Source organism: Nyctereutes procyonoides, unplaced genomic scaffold (assembly GCF_905146905.1).
Source record: "Nyctereutes procyonoides isolate TBG_1078 unplaced genomic scaffold, NYPRO_anot_genome, whole genome shotgun sequence".
NCBI classification, from domain to species: Eukaryota; Metazoa; Chordata; class Mammalia; order Carnivora; family Canidae; genus Nyctereutes; species Nyctereutes procyonoides.
Genome location: NW_026575043.1, coordinates 59,201,182 through 59,218,593, shown reverse-complemented (window position 1 = coordinate 59,218,593; position 17,412 = coordinate 59,201,182). Strand labels below are relative to the sequence as shown.

The 17,412-nt window shown below is 45.9% G+C and overlaps 1 long non-coding RNA gene across 1 annotated transcript; it reads left to right on the top strand.

Moving 5' to 3' along the window:
* The first annotated feature begins 163 nt into the window (after window positions 1–163).
* Window positions 164–12,840, top strand: LOC129507554 (uncharacterized). Its single transcript, XR_008664031.1, has 4 exons — window positions 164–446; window positions 7,445–7,582; window positions 12,393–12,508; window positions 12,700–12,840. It is a non-coding gene; the product is annotated as an uncharacterized LOC129507554 (long non-coding RNA).
* The last annotated feature ends 4,572 nt before the right edge of the window (window positions 12,841–17,412 follow it).

Genomic DNA, 17,412 nt, shown 5'->3' with positions numbered 1-17,412 from the left:
GCAGCGCTACTGAGCGCGGCGCGGCCGCCGCCTGCGGGATCCCGGCGCGGCCCCGCCCCCGCCCCGCCCCCGCCCCGAGGCCCCGCCCCCTCTCCCTAAGGCCCCGCCCCCTCCGCGTGTAACCCTCCGCGGGCGCCGGGCCTCGCAAAGGAGTGCCCGCAGCTGCGCCCCGCGGCCTTAGGGCCCTCGACCCACGCGCGCGTGCGGGGGGTGGGGCTGCGCAGGCGCACTGCGCCCGGCCTCCCACCTCACCTGCGGCGCCAAGGGGTTAAAGCGGCGCGGGGAGCCGCGGGCGGGAGGCCGCGGGCTGGTTCCCGGGCTCATTCATTCGCTATTGATCTGTTCTTCCTGCAGACAGCCTGGCGCTGCTGGGTACCGGGCGCCGTTCGGGGCGCCGCAGGTGCAGCGGTGAACGAAGCAAAGTTCCTGCCCTGTGTCAACAGGAGGTAAGGGGCGGAGGAGACACGTAGGTCATAGACAGTACAATGCAAATAGTGGAAATATATAGTGTACAATGAGTGTCGTGTAGGTAATACGTATACTGTTATTCATGCATAGCAGAAAGTGCTAAGTACTATGGAAAGAAGTCAGGGAAGGATAGAAAAGAAAGAAGGACGAGTGTTTCTATTTAAATAGAGCTGTCAGGGAAGGTTCCATTGAAAAGGTGACGTCAGGGGCACCTGGGTGGCTCAGTCGGTGGGGCGTCTGCCTTCGGCTCAGGTCATGATCCCGGAGGTCCTGGGATTGAGCCCCGAGTCGGGCTCCCTGCTCAATGGGGAGTCTGCTTGCTTCTCTCTCTGCCCTCCCCGCCGCTCGTTCTTTCTCTCTCAAAAATTTTTTTAAGATTTTATTTATTTATTCATGAAAGACACAGAGAGAGAGGCAAAGGCATAGGCAGAGGGAGAAGCAGGCTCCACGCAGGGAGCCAGATGCAGGACTCGATCCAGGGACTCCAGGATCATGCCCTGGGCCGAAGGCAAACGCTCAACCTCTGAGCCACCCAGGTGTCCCTCTCTCAAATAAAATCTTAAAAAAGAAAAAGAAAAAGAAAAGAAAGAAAAGGTGACATCTACCATTGACTTGAAGCAGGTGACAGGTGTCATGAGCTCTTCAGTATCTGGGGAGAAAGTTTCCAGGCGGAGATGACAGCAGGTGCTAAAGTCCTGAGGAGTGTTGGGTGTAGTTTGAGAAATAGTAGTGTCCAGCATTTTTTCTTTGACTTGAAAGACCTGAGGTAGAAGATAAAGTCAATGGGGGCACCTGGGCAGCTCCAGGTGCTGAAGCATCTGCCTTCAGCTCAAGTCATGATCCCAGGGTCCTGGGATGGAGCCCCAGCCTGGACTCCCAGCCCAGCAGGGAGCCTGCTTCTCCCTCTTGCACCTGCACGTATTCTCTCTCTCTCTCTCTCTCTCTCTCTCTCTCTCTCTCTCCCTCCCTCTCAAAAAATAAAATTTTTTTAAGAGGAGGAGGATAAAATCAATGAAGGGAAACGAGGCAGGCAGCCCAAGTGGCTCCTGAAGACCATGAAGACCAGCTTTTACCATGGGCAAGATGAGACCACTGAAGGTTTTGAGCAAGAGAGGGACATGTTCTGACTGTAATAGGAATCCCTCTGCTTGCTCAGCTGAGAATAGGCTTCAGGGAGCAGGTGTATCAGCAGGGAGACCAGTTAGAATAATATTGAAATAGATGATGGTGGCTGGACCAGGTGGCAGAGAAAAATGGGACTTGGGTATATGTTGAAGGTTTATTTATTTCACTCCTACTGCACATGGGTTGGCTCTGTGCTAAGGACCTTCACACATTCCTTGTAACTTGTTTTGACAGCAACCCAATAAGCTTCTCCCAGGCACGTTTTTTTTTTCAGTGTTGGGAGTCTTATGAAGCAACCTCACCGCTAAAATCACAAACTTCCATCTCTCAATAACCACAAATAAACATAGGTTCTCATTTAAAACAGGATTTTGCTATGTAAACATGATTTCCAGAAAAGCTGCCCCCTCCTCCCCCACCTCAAAGTTCTAGAGCCAGCTCTGGCTCTTTGTTTGAGTTACCACCTTTGCCAAGGCATGAGTTCGTCTTGACTGGGAAGGAGAGTCATCTTTGAGGGGTTGATGTTTATTTCCTCTGACACCGTAATGCAAATTCCACGGAGCAAAATCCTTGTTTCACCAGGTTCTCCAGGATTCCCAGAGCCTGATCCATAATAGGAGCTCAACAATCATTCAGGGCAGCCCAGGTGGCTCAGCAGTTTGCACCACCTTCAGCCCAGGTTGTGATCCTGGAGACCCAGGATTGAGTCCCATGTCTGGTTCCCTGCATGGAGCCTGCTTCTCCCTGTGTCTCTTCCTCTCTTTCGTGCTGTGTCTCTCATAAATAAATAAAATCTAAAAAAAAAAAAGAAAGAAACAGCCATTCAGGGGCACCTGGGTGGCTCAGTGGTTCAGCATCTGCTTTTGGCTCAAGTCATAATCTCAGGGTCCTGGGATCAAGTCCTGCATAAGGCTAGGGAGCCTGCTTCTCCCTCTGCCTATGTCTCTGCCTGTGTGTGTGTGTGTGTGTGTGTGTGTGTGTGTGTCTTTCATGAATAAATGAATAAATTCATAAAAAAAGAAACAGTCATTCATTCAAAAATGCCTATTGGGTGCCCGTCCTTAACTAGGCAAGGAGGTTCTGCTATGTAAGGCATAGACCTGGCCTTCATAGAATATGCAAATTGCACTTTGACTAGAGGACTGGCCAATTCTCACGGAGGGCAGAGGGCTAGGTTTACACACCTGACAGCCACTTGATTCATTCTTAATCCCTTAATCCTGGCCCACCCAATCAGGCAAAGCATCTGTAGAGGACCCAAGGGAGAGGCAAGTTTATATAGCCAAAATAACTGGGTACTTTGTCATCATCCCTTTGACACATCCAGACACACACAAACCCTTGGAAATACCTTTTTAGGTCTCACCTTGCTGTCTCATATCCTTCTTAACAAGATTAGACAGGGAGAAGAGGAGGAGATTCAAGAAATTTCTTCCCATTTAAAATGGGAACATTGCTGGGAGGGCCCTTCTTGACCAAGAACCTTAAACTATTTATTGTCTATGTGCAACCTTTCTTGCATCTCTGCACTTACCCTCTTCTCCTTGTACCTGTTGCTTATTTTTGATGAGAGAGAAAATACAGAGGAAGAGGGAGAGAGAATCTTAACCAGGCTCCATGCCCAGCAGAGCTAAATCTTATGACCCTGAGACCATGATCTGAGCTGAAATCAAGAGTTGGAAGCTAAATTGAGCCACCCAGCTGCCCCTAGTTTGGTACTCTTTATACACCACACTCCCAAAATTCTAAACTCCATCCTATTCTAGGTACTTCAAAGATTTTTAAACGAACACAGAAATTTACCAGATCAGGGGCACCTGGGTGACTCAGTCAAGCATCTGCCTTCTGCTCAGGTCTTGGTCCTGGGATCAAGCCCTGCATTGGGCTCCCTGCTGAGCGGGGAGTCTGTTTCCTTCTCCCTTTGCCCCTTCCACTACTCATGCTTGCTCTCTTGCATTGTCTCTTTCTCACAAATAAAATATTTTTTTAAAAAAAGGAAAATGAAAGAAAAGAAAAGAAAGAAATTTTCCTGGCCAGACCAGACGCACCTACACTTCTTCAGAGACAGGAAATTATGAACACATATTGGGTCCTCTGGAATATGTTGAAAGCAGCTTCAAGAGAAAAGCAAGAGTATTTGGAAGTAGTGAAGAGTTTTCCAAAAAGGCCCAAACTGATGGTCCAGAAGAGGAGTGGCACCCATAGTTGGAGTACAAGTCAGGGCTATCTGAAAGTCCAAGTGCTTTTAGCAATATGAATCTCATTTTTCTCCTCTCTTCCCAAAGCATGATATTTCTTTTTTTTTTTTTTTTTAGATTTTATTTATTTATTCATGAGAGACACAGAGAGAGGCAGAGACACAGGCAGAGGGAGAAGCAGGCTCCATGCAGGGAGCCCGACGTGGGACTCGATCCAGGGACTCCAGGATCATGCCCTGGGCCAAAGGCAGGCACTAAACCACTGAGCCACCCAGGGATACCCCCAAAGAATGATATTTCTTTGTACACATAGAAACAAATACCATCATGCTAAGATGCAACTGGAAAAGAATCCAAAAAATCTGTTCTTGGAGAGACAGCTAGGAAATAACATGGACCACTGAAAGCTACCCACCTACTAGGAACACCACCAAATCCAACTCTGGAGGCTCTCCTGGAAGGATCGGGCCAACTCAAGGGATTGGATCTTGACTTAAGCTGACATTGGAAAGTTTGATCATAGCCTTAAATGGACATCCTTTTTATAACAGGGTTTTAGGGGTGCCTGGGTGGCTCAGTCAGTGAGCATCTACCCTTGGCTCAGGTCATGACCCAGAGTCCCAAAATGGACACCCATACCCCTTACCCCATCTGGCTCCTTGCTCAGCAGGGAGTCCACTTGCCCCTCTCCCTCTGCTCCTCCCTCTGCTCCTCCCTGAGCTCCTTCTCTCTCCCAAATAAATAAAATCTTTTTTAAAAAAAAAATAAATTGAGAGTTTTAAAACAAAATAAAATGATGATTCGCTCTCGTTGGAATGAATACACCTGACATAATTGAATACCGTACACGTTCATCTGTCGGATCCATTAAGAGAGACCAAATCTGAAAGAAATGGCCTTTAAAATGTATCCGTGGAAAAAATAAAAATAAATAAAAATAAAATAAAATAAAATGTATCCGTGGGGCAGCCCAGGTGGCTCAATGGTTTAGCATCTGCCTTCGGCCCAGGGAGTGATCCTGGAGTCCCCATGTCGAGTCCCACATCGGGCTCCCTGCATGGAGCTTGCTTCTCCCTCTGCCTGTGTCTCTGCCTTGCTCTCTCTCTGTGTCTCTCATGAATAAATAAATCTTTTAAAAATAAAATAAAATGTATCCGTGGATGTTCTTCAATGTATCGAGACATTTTGAAGAATTGAGAAAATACTGAAAAGTAGAAAGTGAATCGGTGTCTGTAAATTTCACTTCTCTGGTTTTTCCAAAATCAGTACATTCCAACCCAAGCCGAACTTCACCCTTAGGAGACACGTCTCAGCCAGAGAGCACTGAAAGAATGGCATTTACTCCTCAGAGGAGGTCTTGGAGCAGAGATCCTGTTAATACCCCAGGGCAAGGAAGTAGGAATCGAGATGAGTTCATAGTAAGCCCCTGTGTCTGTTAAGTGGGTCAAGGAGGATTGAGAACATAGATGCTGTCTCCGGCAGTCTGGAGGACTGTAAGAATGGGGTGGATTATCTGTCAATTAATTGTGTAAGAGCCGCTGAGCACCACATGGCCCTTGGAAATTGGTCCCCAGGGGTCGACGTCCTCTCTAGTTTAAGCCAATCACAGCCCTCCTTCTTCTCCTTTGCCGGATTGGCTTGTGGGTGGGCAAAAAAAAAAAAATAAATCTCGGCCAATGAGCTCGAAAGGGCGTGAATGGGGGTGGGGGGGGGACTTGCACCCATTTTCCCCTGGGAGGACGTTTTGCAGGAAGCTGCGCTGGGCATGTAGCGATCCGCAGAAGCATGGCACAAGAAAGCCCCTGAGCAGAGGGTGGCAGAGCAGAGGTCGAAAAGCTGGATCCTCTTGCTGAGCTGCAGAGCAATCCTGTGACTAGCCCAGGGGCTTCAGGCTGAATAAATAGTAACTGTCATCATGGATTAAGCCGCAGGGAGTCAGATTGCCATAACTTGCTGCCAAAAGCATGCTAACCGAGACAATCACCAAAGGTCATTCCACTTGCGCTCTCCCCTGAAGGGGCTTGTGTTCACTTTAGTACATTCATCACCCACATGACATTCCCTAGAACAACTGATCCCAAGATAGGCAGGCATCAGTAAGAACCAAGGTGTGTTCAATCCCCAAACTAGTATGCCCCTCTATCACAGTCTGAAGATTCTCTACCTAAAAAGGGGGGGGGCGGGGAGAGCATCCCACCCAGTGCTAAGCCTTAGGAGGAGGAACCTTTCAGAGAGAGGACATGGTAAAAGCAAAGACCCAGTCAAATGGAAGTGGCTATCCAGGATCTTGGGAGGCCACAAGGTAAGGACTGTGGATTTTATTTATTTAAAGTGTGATTAGAAGCCATTTGGAAAGTTTTGTGTGTGGGTGTTCTTTTTTTTTTTTTTAAGATTTTATTGATTGATTGATGAGAGACACACACAGAGGCAGAGACGTAGATAGAGAGAGAAGCAGGCTCCCTACAGGAAGCCCTATGCAGAATTCAATCCCAGGACCCCGGAATCATGACCTGAGCCAAAGGCAGACACTCAACCAATGAGCCACTCAGGTGCCCCTATTTGGAAAGTTTTGAGTAGGGGAGTGATGTGTCATATTTTGAAAGCACTATTCTAGCTGTTGTGTGGTAATAGAGTAGTGAGGGAGGTATTGCTAAGGTTCACATGGGGTATCATGGTGGCTTGACTAGGGTGGAAAGGTGGGAGATATTGAGAAGGAGAGAGAGAGGGAGAGAGAGAGCTATGTACCTGTATACCAATATAAGCTTAGAAAGAGATATATCTTTAAATATCTATCTACACATAGAGATATTTGGAGACCAAGAGAATATGGTGTGGAGTTAGATAGTAGATAGCAATGCTTGGGGTCCAGACAAGATCAGAACAACTTCTAGCATAGAACTAATTTTCCCCAAGTCATAACCAAAGTAGTAATGCATATGACTTGATGGAGAAAAGACCAAAAGGGACAAGAAGCTGACATATTTCCATTTCCTGTGGCTGTTGACACAAGAGGCTTTCTCAGGCTGATCCAGGAGAATGGTGAAGAGTGAGTCCAAACAGAGACTCAGCCAAATTCATGGGTTCATCAGGCAAAAGGGTTATTGGAGGATTTCTTTTTCTGGCTTCCGTGGTGTGGTTGCCTCAACCCTCCCTGTCTACCCACAGGGCTGTGGAAATCCAGTGGATGCCAGCAACCAAGGGCCAGATGTGCCTAAAGTGATGTCCCAAAGTTCAACCACCCCACCTCCTCTCCCGCCACAGGAGAAAGCAGAGGGGTAGATGTCACAAACCAAGAAGAAGGACACGGAGGTGGTGGGATAGTGATCCTGTGAGGCAGCCAAAGCAGATGCTCTACAGATGTGCCAGCACGATGAACCTCAAAAACATAATGTTAAGCAAAAAAGCAAGCATCAGAGGTGTACAGACTTTTATAGAAAGGGGCTAAGTAGGCAAAACCCAAAAATATGTGGTTTAGGAATACATACCTGTTAGAGAAACACAAAGAAGGCCGAGAAATGCTTATCAACATTCAGGACATAGGGTTCTTCTAAGAGAAAGGAATGAATTTAAGGAAGGACTTCCAAAATACCCTATTAAACGGGATCATAGGAACAACATACACATTTATTCTTTTTTTTTTTATTATTCATGAGGAACACAGAGAGACTGGCAGAGACACAGGCAGAGGGAGAAGCAGGCTCCCTGCAGGGAATCTGATGTGGGACTCAACCCCAGGACCCTGGGATCAGGACCTGAGCCGAAGACAGACACTCAACCACTGAGCTACCCAGGTACCCCAAATTTATTATTCTTTAAACTGTACACACATACTGTATCCAGTCTTTTTTGTACACTTCATACTTTTCACAATTAAAAGTAAATAAATAAGGGGCTCCTGGGTAGTTAAGTTGGTTGATTGTCTGACTCTTCATCTCAGTTCAGGTCTTGATCTTAGGATCATGAGTTCAAGCCCCCATGTCAAGCTCCACACTGGGCATGTAACCTATTAAAAAAAGGGGGGGGCACCTGAGTGGTTGAGCGTCTGCCTTCGACTCAGGTCATGATCCTGGGGTCCTGGGATCTAGTCCCACATCCACCTCAGGGTGTCTGCTCAGGGAGTCTGCTTCTCCCTCTGCCTGTGTCTCTGCCTCTCTCTCTGTCTCTCTCATGAATAAATAAATATTTTTTAAAAAAGAAAGAAAATTAAATAATTAAAACCCTAATGACATCAATGACTGTGTTATTTCACTAAGCCTAGACTGAAAATTTGTAAACAAATTTCAAGTCTGTCAATAGGAGAATGGCTAATGAAGTGCAGTACATTCCAGACCTTGCAATACTGTGTGCATCAGATAAAAACAGTGAAAGCGACCTACAAACAGCATAGTTCTCAAAGAGATTGTTCAGGAGGAAAAGCAAGTTAGATAGTAGAACGATAGCAGAATGACATCTACAGCTATAGAAAAATACATGTAAAATACCATTTGTAGGGCAGCCCCAGTGGCACAGTGGTTTAGCACTGCCTTCAGCCCAGGGTGTGATCCTGGAGAGCCAGGATCAAGTCCCGCATCAGGCTCCCTGCATGGAGCCTGCTTCTCCCTCTGCCTGTGTCTCTGCCTCTCTCTCTCTCTGGTCTCTCATGAATAAATAAATAAAATCTTAAAAAAAATAAAATAAAAAATATGTATTTCTTCCTTGGTACATATATATTCCCCACACACTCATATATGTGTAGGAAAGATATTGTAAGGGATTGAGTGGTGGAAAGATATGTCCACCTGGAACTGGTGAATATGACCTTATTTGGAAAAAGCATCTTTGCAGATATAATTAAGACAAGGATCTTTTTTTTTAAGATTTTTTAAAAGATTTTATTTATTTATTTATTCATGAGAGACACACACAGAGAGAGAGGCAGAGGGAGAAGCAGGCTCCATGCAGGGAGCCTGATGTGGGACTTGCTCCCAGGTCTCCAGGATCACACCTTGGGCCAAAGGTGGCACTAAACTGCTGAGCCACCAGGGCTGCCCAAGGCAAGTATCTTGAGATAAAATCATTCTAGATTATACTCACACAGTCCCTAAATCTAATGACAAGTGCCCTTATAAGAGACACAAGTGAAGAGGTCTTGTGACAATGGAGGCAAGAGGTTGGAGGGATGCAGCCACAAGCCAGAGTGGCCACCAGAAGCCAGCAGCCACCAGAAGCTGGACACACCAAGGAAGGAATCTCCTCTGAGACTTCAGAGGGAGGACAACCCTGTCCACACCTTCTAGAGCTGGAAAAGAATAAATTTCTGTTGTTGTCGGCTACCAAGTTTGTAGCCATTTGTTATGGCAGCCTCAAGGAATCTAATACAAATATTCATTAAACTGCAAACAGTGGTTAGCTCTGGGGAGGGAGGACGAGAAGCTGTAGTCATGTCTGCCATGTCCCCATTTTTTAATAAGAAGAACTACTCTATTATTTTTTGCAGAGTTAAAACTTAGTATCTTTGGTGGGAGAGCCTGGCTGGCTCAGTCAGCACAGCGTATAGTCTTGATCTTGGGATCGTGAGTTTGAGCCCTACATTGGGGGTAGGGTTTAGTATAAAAACTCTACCTTTGCTTACCTGTGCATGATCTGGCTTGCCCTTAGAATCTATGAGCCTGGCACCCAGGGGATGCTCTGGAAAGGTCTGCAGAATCAATCAATGAAGGCTCATGGTTTATACAAGTACTTCTAAATATTGGCCCATGCTCAGAGCCTCCCACTTTAACCCTTCCCTGTCCTTAAGACCAGAGAGGAAGATTTCCATTGGCAGCTGCTGGACAGGGATCTCAATCATTCACCAATTGTTTTCGACCTAGTATAGGGGAGGAGCTGCAATGAATGAACAAGGCAACCATGGTGTATCCCCAACCCCCACACACCTGAGCTCATGAGCCAGAGGCAGCACAATGAGATGAGAACACTCTAAATTAACACTCAAGGTCCTCCAGCAGGATGTTCCTGAATAGACTAAGAATATATTCTTGAAGCACATTTTCTACTCAATATTCAAGACAAAAAAAATCAGATTAAATTATTATTCTTAGGGATGACTCGGGGGCTCAGAGGTTGAGCATCTGCCTTTGGCTCAGGGCATGATCCCAAGGTCCCGGCATCGAGTTCCACATCAGGCTCCCAGCATGGAGCCTGCTTCTGCTTCTGCCTGTGTCTCTGTCTCCCTTTCTCTCTCTCTCTCTCTCTCTCTGCCTCTCATGAATAAATAAATAAAATCTTAAAAAAAATAAATTATTATTCTTTGAATCTCATTCAAGACTATCATGCCACAAAACATCATTTTCTGGTAAATTAGGAAATCTGGCCAATTCTGCAAATCCACTGAATTGATTATTTGGCAAATTGGCTTTTGGCAAATTGATTTCTGAAGCATTGGACTACTTCTGCTGGGATCACCTGGGAGAGACATCTGTCACTAGTTCTAATGCCACCCCCTCAAACAAGCCCTCCCTAGCCAGCCACTATTTAAGCAATCTGCCCACCCTCTCCAGGAACCCTGCACATTATTTCATTTTGCTTTCTTCACAGTACAAGTCTAAATCATCCTTATTATTACCTTGTTTACCGTTTAATCTTTTTTTTTTAAGATTTTATTTATTTGGGATGCCTGGGTGGCTCAGTGGTTGGGTGTCTGTCTTTGACTCAGGGCGTGATCCCACAGTCCCAGGATCGAGTCCCGTGTCGGGCTTCCTGCATGGAGTCTGCTTCTCCCTCTCTGTGTCTCTGCCCCTCTCTCTGTGTCTCTCATGCATAAATAAATAAAATCTTAAAAAAAGATTTTATTAATTTATTTGAGAGAGAGGGAGCAGGAGAGAGAGAGCATGAGCTGGAGGGGAGAGGCAAAGGGAGAAAAAGAAACAGACTCCCTGCTGAGCCGGGAGAAGGATATGGGGCTCAATCTCAGGACCCTAAGATCATGACCTGATCCATAGGCAGATACTTCACCGACTGAGCTACCCAGGAGTCCCACTTTTTAATCTTCTGTCTTTCCATTTACAATAAAGTTCCACAAATCCTGGGACCTTTCTTCATGTGTTGGTACATGAAAGCACACAATAAATATTTGTCATATAAATGCATTGTCCCCCACAGCTCACTGATACTCACCACTGTGGCTCCTGGCAAACAGAGGACAAGGCTACATTCTTACCATTTTTTGTGTTACACTCAGCCACTGAACATCACCCACAACCCAGTGATATAGTATGAACAGGGCCTTATTATACAGTGAAACAGATATTCTCACCAGCAGAGGCCTCATTTAATGCTCAAGAGATCAGCCATACAAGCCATCGAACGCTTGCCACAGTTTCCCCTCTCTTGCTTGTTTTTTTTTTTTTTTTAAGATTTTATTTACTTATTCATGAGAGACACAGAGAGGGAGAAGCAGGCCTCTGCAGGGAGCCCAATGTGGGACTGGATCCAGCGACTCCAGGATCACGACCTGAGCCAAAGGCAGGTGCTTAACCACTGAGCCACACAGGCATCCTGCCTCTTGCTTGTTTTTAACAGGAAAGGTGTTTAACCTTTAACAAGGAAAGGTGGCCAGATGAGGTGACTGCCCACCCTCTGGCTTGATTTGGCTTCTTTCTACTCTTACGCAAATGTCAAATCCTCAGTATTGAAGCCAGGCTTCCAGAGAAAAGGATGGTGAAAAATACCAAGTCTCTAGTGTATTCAGCTGGCACACATGGTGAAGGAAGGGACTAGATGGTGTAATAAGATGCAAAGAAGTCTACGAGGCACCTAGGTGGCTCCTTGGGTTCAGTGTGAGACTCTAGGTTTTGGCTCAGGTTGTGATCTCAGGGTCTTGGGATCAAACCCCACTTGGGCCTCCTTACTCAGCAGGGAATCTGCTTGAGATTCTCTCTCCCTCTGCCCCTCCCCCTGTTCACATGTTCCCTCTTCCTCTCAAATAAGCAAATCTTAAAAAAAATTTTTTTTCAAAATAGTCTTGGGGAGCCTGGCTGGCTGGGGCTGGGGAGCCTGTGATTCTTGATCTTGGGGTCATGAGTTTGAGCCCCACATTGGGCATAGAGATTACTTAAATACAGAAACTTTAAGATTCAAATAAGTATTATTTTCTCACACACACAGAGTTTCCTTTCCCTTCCCATATAAATATGCCATCGCCTGTAAACATAGTACAAGGCCTCCCAAAGGCTGCTCCTTGTTTGGAAACTTTAGCCCGGCCTGTCTCATTGCATGAGGTACAATGCGAAGTAGCGCCAGGTCTCGGTCTACTCTGAGCCTGTTTTCAGCCAGAGCACTAATCACCATAGAAATGAATTCCTCGGGATCCCTGGGTGGCGCAGCGGTTTGGCGCCTGCCTTTGACCCAGGGTGTGATACTGGGGACCCCGGATCGAATCCCACGTCGGGCTCCCGGTGCATGGAGCCTGCTTCTCCCTCTGCCTCTCTCTCTCTCTCTCTCTCTCTCTCTCTCTCTGTGACTATCATAAATAAATAAATTTAAAAAAAAAGAAAAAAAGAAATGAAGTCCTCTCGGCTTCTGCAAGCTCCCAGACAGCACCTGGTTGCTGTCATCTGCTTCCAGGCTGCACCAGTAGCTCCGTGCATATCATGAAAACACCAAAGAACCCGAGGATCTAGAGCCTCTCCTCAGTGTCATGAAGCCTATACGGTGCACTTCTTTGGGACAGTTTGGGCAATGTAAGCCTTTTATTTATTTGTATTCACGATTCCTCTTGGTGGTGGTGGTGGTGGTGTTTTTTTTTTTTTTTCCTAGTGCACTTTTTTTAAAGACTTTTTTTATTTTTAATTCTTAACTTTTTTTAAAGTCAAGAACTTATTTTAAAATTAAAGATTTTTTTTTTAAGATTCTATTTATTTATTCATGAGAGACACGGGACCCCGGGATCACGCCCTGAGTGGAAGGCAGACGCTCAACCACTGAGCCACCCAGGCGCCCACACGCCAGCGTGTGCATCCGTAGGCCTGGTCCTGCGAAGCAAGGAAACCCCCGTGCACCAGGCTGCCGGGAGCCGCCGGTCCTCCCCGACGTGGCGCGCCCGCAGCCCCGCCCCGCCCCGCCCCGCCCGGGCCTCCCCGCGCCCCAGGCCACCAGCCCCGCGGAAGGATCCCAGCCACGCGGCGCACCACACCGAGCGCGCACTCTGATTGGCTGGCCGAAAGCTGGCCTCACATCAGCCCAGGAGGCCGCGCGTCCGCGAGGCGCCCCGAGCACCAACCAATCGCAAGACGCTCCGGCGCGTGGGCCGCGCCTCTCAGCCAATCCCAAGGGGGAGCTGGAAAAAGGCGTGACCAATCGGAGCTGGGCAGGGGCGGGGTCACCCTTCGACCGTGAAGGCCGACTGCTGTCACCTTGACAACCCCGCCTGCCCTGGGGCGAGTCGGTGCGGTCGCACCAGCTGCTCTCGGGCCCGCCCCCCAGTAGTCACCCTTGGCCTCACTGACTCGCGCCCTGGAGATCCGCTCCGGAGCGAAGCGTCCGGGACATGTTTATGCTTTCCTGGCCGTGTTGTTGTGTGTGCGTTGGCGAGCGGGTCTGCCGGGCTCGGTGCACGAGGGGACCCGACCAAGTCCTCCCGTGGCTCACGTTCGCACGAACGTTGCCCGTTTTAAATATTTGCATTCAACAAGGCGGTGCTTCGTTTTAATTAACGCCGGTTACTCTGATGGGTGCAGTGTTAGAATGAATTTTACTCAGTGCCATGCTTTGTGCATTTCAGAGAAAAAGTCCAGGACTTTTAGAGGTTTTAATTCATTGCACACTTAACGTCAGAGGATGTATTTAGAGTTTTCAGATTGCTGGGGCGCCTGGATACTCAGTTGGTGAAGCATCTGCCTTGGGCTCGGGTCCACAATGGACTCCCTGCTCAGAGGGGAGCCCGCCCCCCCCTCTGCCTACTGCTCCCCCTGCTTGTGCACTCTCCCTGACAAATTTTAAAAATCTTAAAGAAAAAAAACCTGTATTTTTAAGTAATTCTGTAACCCTGTAGGGCTCCCTATTCAGCAGGGAGTTTGCTTCTCTTGCTCCTCCTGCTTGTGCTATCTCTCGCTCTCAAATAAATAAATAAAAATTTGAAAATTAATAAAGTTTTCTCTTTTTTTTAAAGATTTTATTTATTTTATTCGTGAGAGACACAGAGGCAGAGACACAGGCAGAGGGAGAAGCAGGCCCTATGCAGGGAGCCCCATGTGGGACTCAATCCTGAGATCACACCCTGAGCCAAAGGCAGACGCTCAACTGCTGAGCCACCTGGGTGTCCCAAAAATAATAAAGTTTTCAAGTCGGGTGATGGGCATGATATACTTTTCAAAACTCCAGTGAAATCTGGGGAGATCATCACTCTTAGGATCTCTAAGTTCTGAAAGTCGAACTTGAAACCTTTGTGAAGGTGGGAGCCAGAGCCAAGTGAAATAAATATTAAAAATATCTGTGACTGAAAACACTAAAATAGGGACAACTGGGTGGCTCAGCAGTTGAGCATCTGCCTTTGGCTCAGGGTGTGATCCGGAGTCCTAGGATCGAGTCCCACATCAGGCTCCCTGCATGGAGCCTGCTTCTCCCTCTGCCTGTGTCTCTGCCTCTGTGTGTGTGTCTCTCATGAATAAATAAATAAAAATCTAAACAAACAAACAAAAAATACTAAAATAGGATGGGGAAGGAATGAGACGCTCCAATCAGAAACCTCTAGAAATGAAAAGATAATTTAACCCAAGCATATAGCTTCGGACTCCAGTAGGACTTCATACTGCTACCTTCCCTTCATGGTTATGGTCACCATTCTATTGTTTTAGATGTTTTCTAAACATAGAGCTCTGGATAGAATAATAGGCACAGTTCATATCTGAATTCTCTGCTCAAAAATCAGCTCTTTTATTTATTTTTTAGTTTTTGTAAGATTTTATTTTTATTTTTTTAAGATTTTATTTATTTATTCATGACAGACACACACACACACACAGAGGCAGAGACACAGGCAGTGGGAGAAGTGGACTCCAGGCAGGGGAGCCCAACGTGGGACTCAATCCTGGTCTCCAGGATCACACCTTGGGTTGAAGGCGGTGCTAAACCGCTGCGCCACCGGTGCTGCCCAGATTTTATTTTTAAATAATCCTCACACTCAGTGTAGGGCTTGAATTTAACAACCCTGAAATCAAGTAACATGATCTACAGACTGAGTCAGCCAGGGGCTCCAAAAACCAACTCTTTCTAATGATGGTATTATTTTCTCACCAAGCCTATCAACAGGAACCTGCAATAATTGATCTTAGGCACTCTGAGAGGGCACCTGGTGGCTCAGTAGTTGAGTGTCTCTACCTTTGGCTCCGGGCGTGATCCTGAGGTCCTGGGACCGAGTCTCACATCAGGTTCCTCGCAGGGATCCTACTTCTCCCTCTGCCTGTATCTCTGCCTCTCTCTCTGTCTCTCATGAATAAATAAAATCTTTAAAAAATAAAATAAAGCGCTCTGAGAAAAACTTTGACATAGAAAAAAATATGTAAGAGAGGCCAGAATTTATTGTCATAATGCAGGGTAAACTGCAGGCATTATCTTAGCACTGGTAATGAAAATATCCTGTCAGCATTGATGGGAGTAGCTTTTCTGACTTTTATCCAGGCTTGAGACTGGTGTGATTGTGTCATCCTTTCTTTAGGCCCTCCCTCTCACTTGAGCTGACATTTGGTTGTGGATCATACATTCTTTTATGAGATAACCTCTTTGTAGGTGTTTTTTTTTTTCTAATTCTATTAGTATTCAATTTAATGGCCTATCATTTACATTTTCCCAATGAGTATTTTTTTTTAAGATTTTATTTATTTATTCATGAGAGACACAGAGAGAAGCAGAGACACAGGCAGAAGAAGAAGGCTTCCTGTGGGGAGTCCAATGTGGGATTTGATCATGGGACTCTGGGATCATGCCCTGAGCCAAAGGGAGATGTTCAACCACTGAGCCACCCAGGTGCCCCCTCCCAATAAGTATATTTTATGATTTAATCAACTTCCAGTTCACAGCAGCCTTCTAATATTGAAGTCAAGTGTGGATTTAAGAATGAAAAATTGTAATTCAGCAGTGATTGAAAGTAGTTGGCATTATGATTTTAGTGCCTGTAGGGATGGATTTCATCACTGGCTTAGGGTGAAGGGATGACACACTTTGCCACAGAACACACAGAATCTTACTGAAAGATAGCTCAAATCCCAGGCCTGAAGGAAATTGCCCTCCTTAAAGAGTCATGGGATTAAATACTATCAGACATTCTTATTTCACTCTGATTAATAATGCTTACCCTCACTGTGTCACAACTAAAGTAGACAGAACAAAAAAATTTGTTTAGAACACAAATGAAAACAAGCTTACCATTAGAATAATGGTGTAAATGCAATTTTTATTCAATCGCTGATAGATTGGTTTCAAGTTTTCTACACTAATGGAAAGATGGCATGAAATTAACAGCCTAGTTCCTAGAAAACTACAGACAAAACTGAACCCTTAATGTCATATTGTGTTTATTGTATTATATTGTACAATAATGTTATATTGTGGGGCACCTGGGTGGCTCAGTTGGTTAGGTGTCTGCCTTCAGTTCGGGTCATGACCCCTGCGTCCTGGGATGGAGCCCTGCATTAGGCTCCCTGCTTGGTAGGGAGCCTACTTCTCCCTCTCTCTCTTGTGCTCTCTCTCTCTCTCTCTCTGTCAAATAAAGAAATAAAATCTTTTAAAAAAATGTTATATTGTGTTATAAGTTATGCTGTGTCACATGTATAATCATGTCATATTGTGTTATATAATGTTATGTGTCTTATTATTTAATAATGTTATTTAATAATGTTATGTTGTATCATTAGATAATGTTATAGTGTTATACTGTATAATGTTACATTATATGTCCTGTTGTGTTATATAATCATGTTATATAGCATCATATTTGCACCAAGTATAACAATTTGCATGAAAGTCATAGCAACACATGTGGGCTTAGCATAAATAAGTCAATTTAGCAAGTGCAGCTGTATGAGCAGCCCGGTGGCTCAGCGGTTTAGTGCTGCCTTCAGCCCAAGGTGTGATCCTGGAGACCCGGGATCGAGTCCCACATCGGGCTCCCTGCAGGGAGCCTGCTTTTCCCTCTGCCTGTGTCTCTGCCTCGCTGTCTCTGTCCCTCTCATGAATAAATAAATAAAATCTTAAAAAAAAAAAGAAGTGCAGCTGTTGATCAATAAGCAAATGGTTAAATAACTTATGGCATATCCACAAAATGGGGTACTAGCCAAATAATGGGACAGCTGGCTGAGATATATGTACATAAATATCAGGTTCCAGAAAAATGTAGATAATATGCTATAATTTGTGCTAAAGATGGTATAGATGGTATATACATATATGCTTGTAGTCCCTGGATATGACTCCTAGCTGGAGTCCTAAGAAACTGGTGATAGGGGTCCCCTTAGGGGCAGAAGGGTGGTGAGGAGACTAGGCAGGAGCAAGACTCCCTAGACACTCCTTTGTACCTCTGAAATGTGTACTATGTGATTGCTTGCCTCCACTAGTGAGCCTCAGACTTTATGGTTCAGGACTGCAATATACT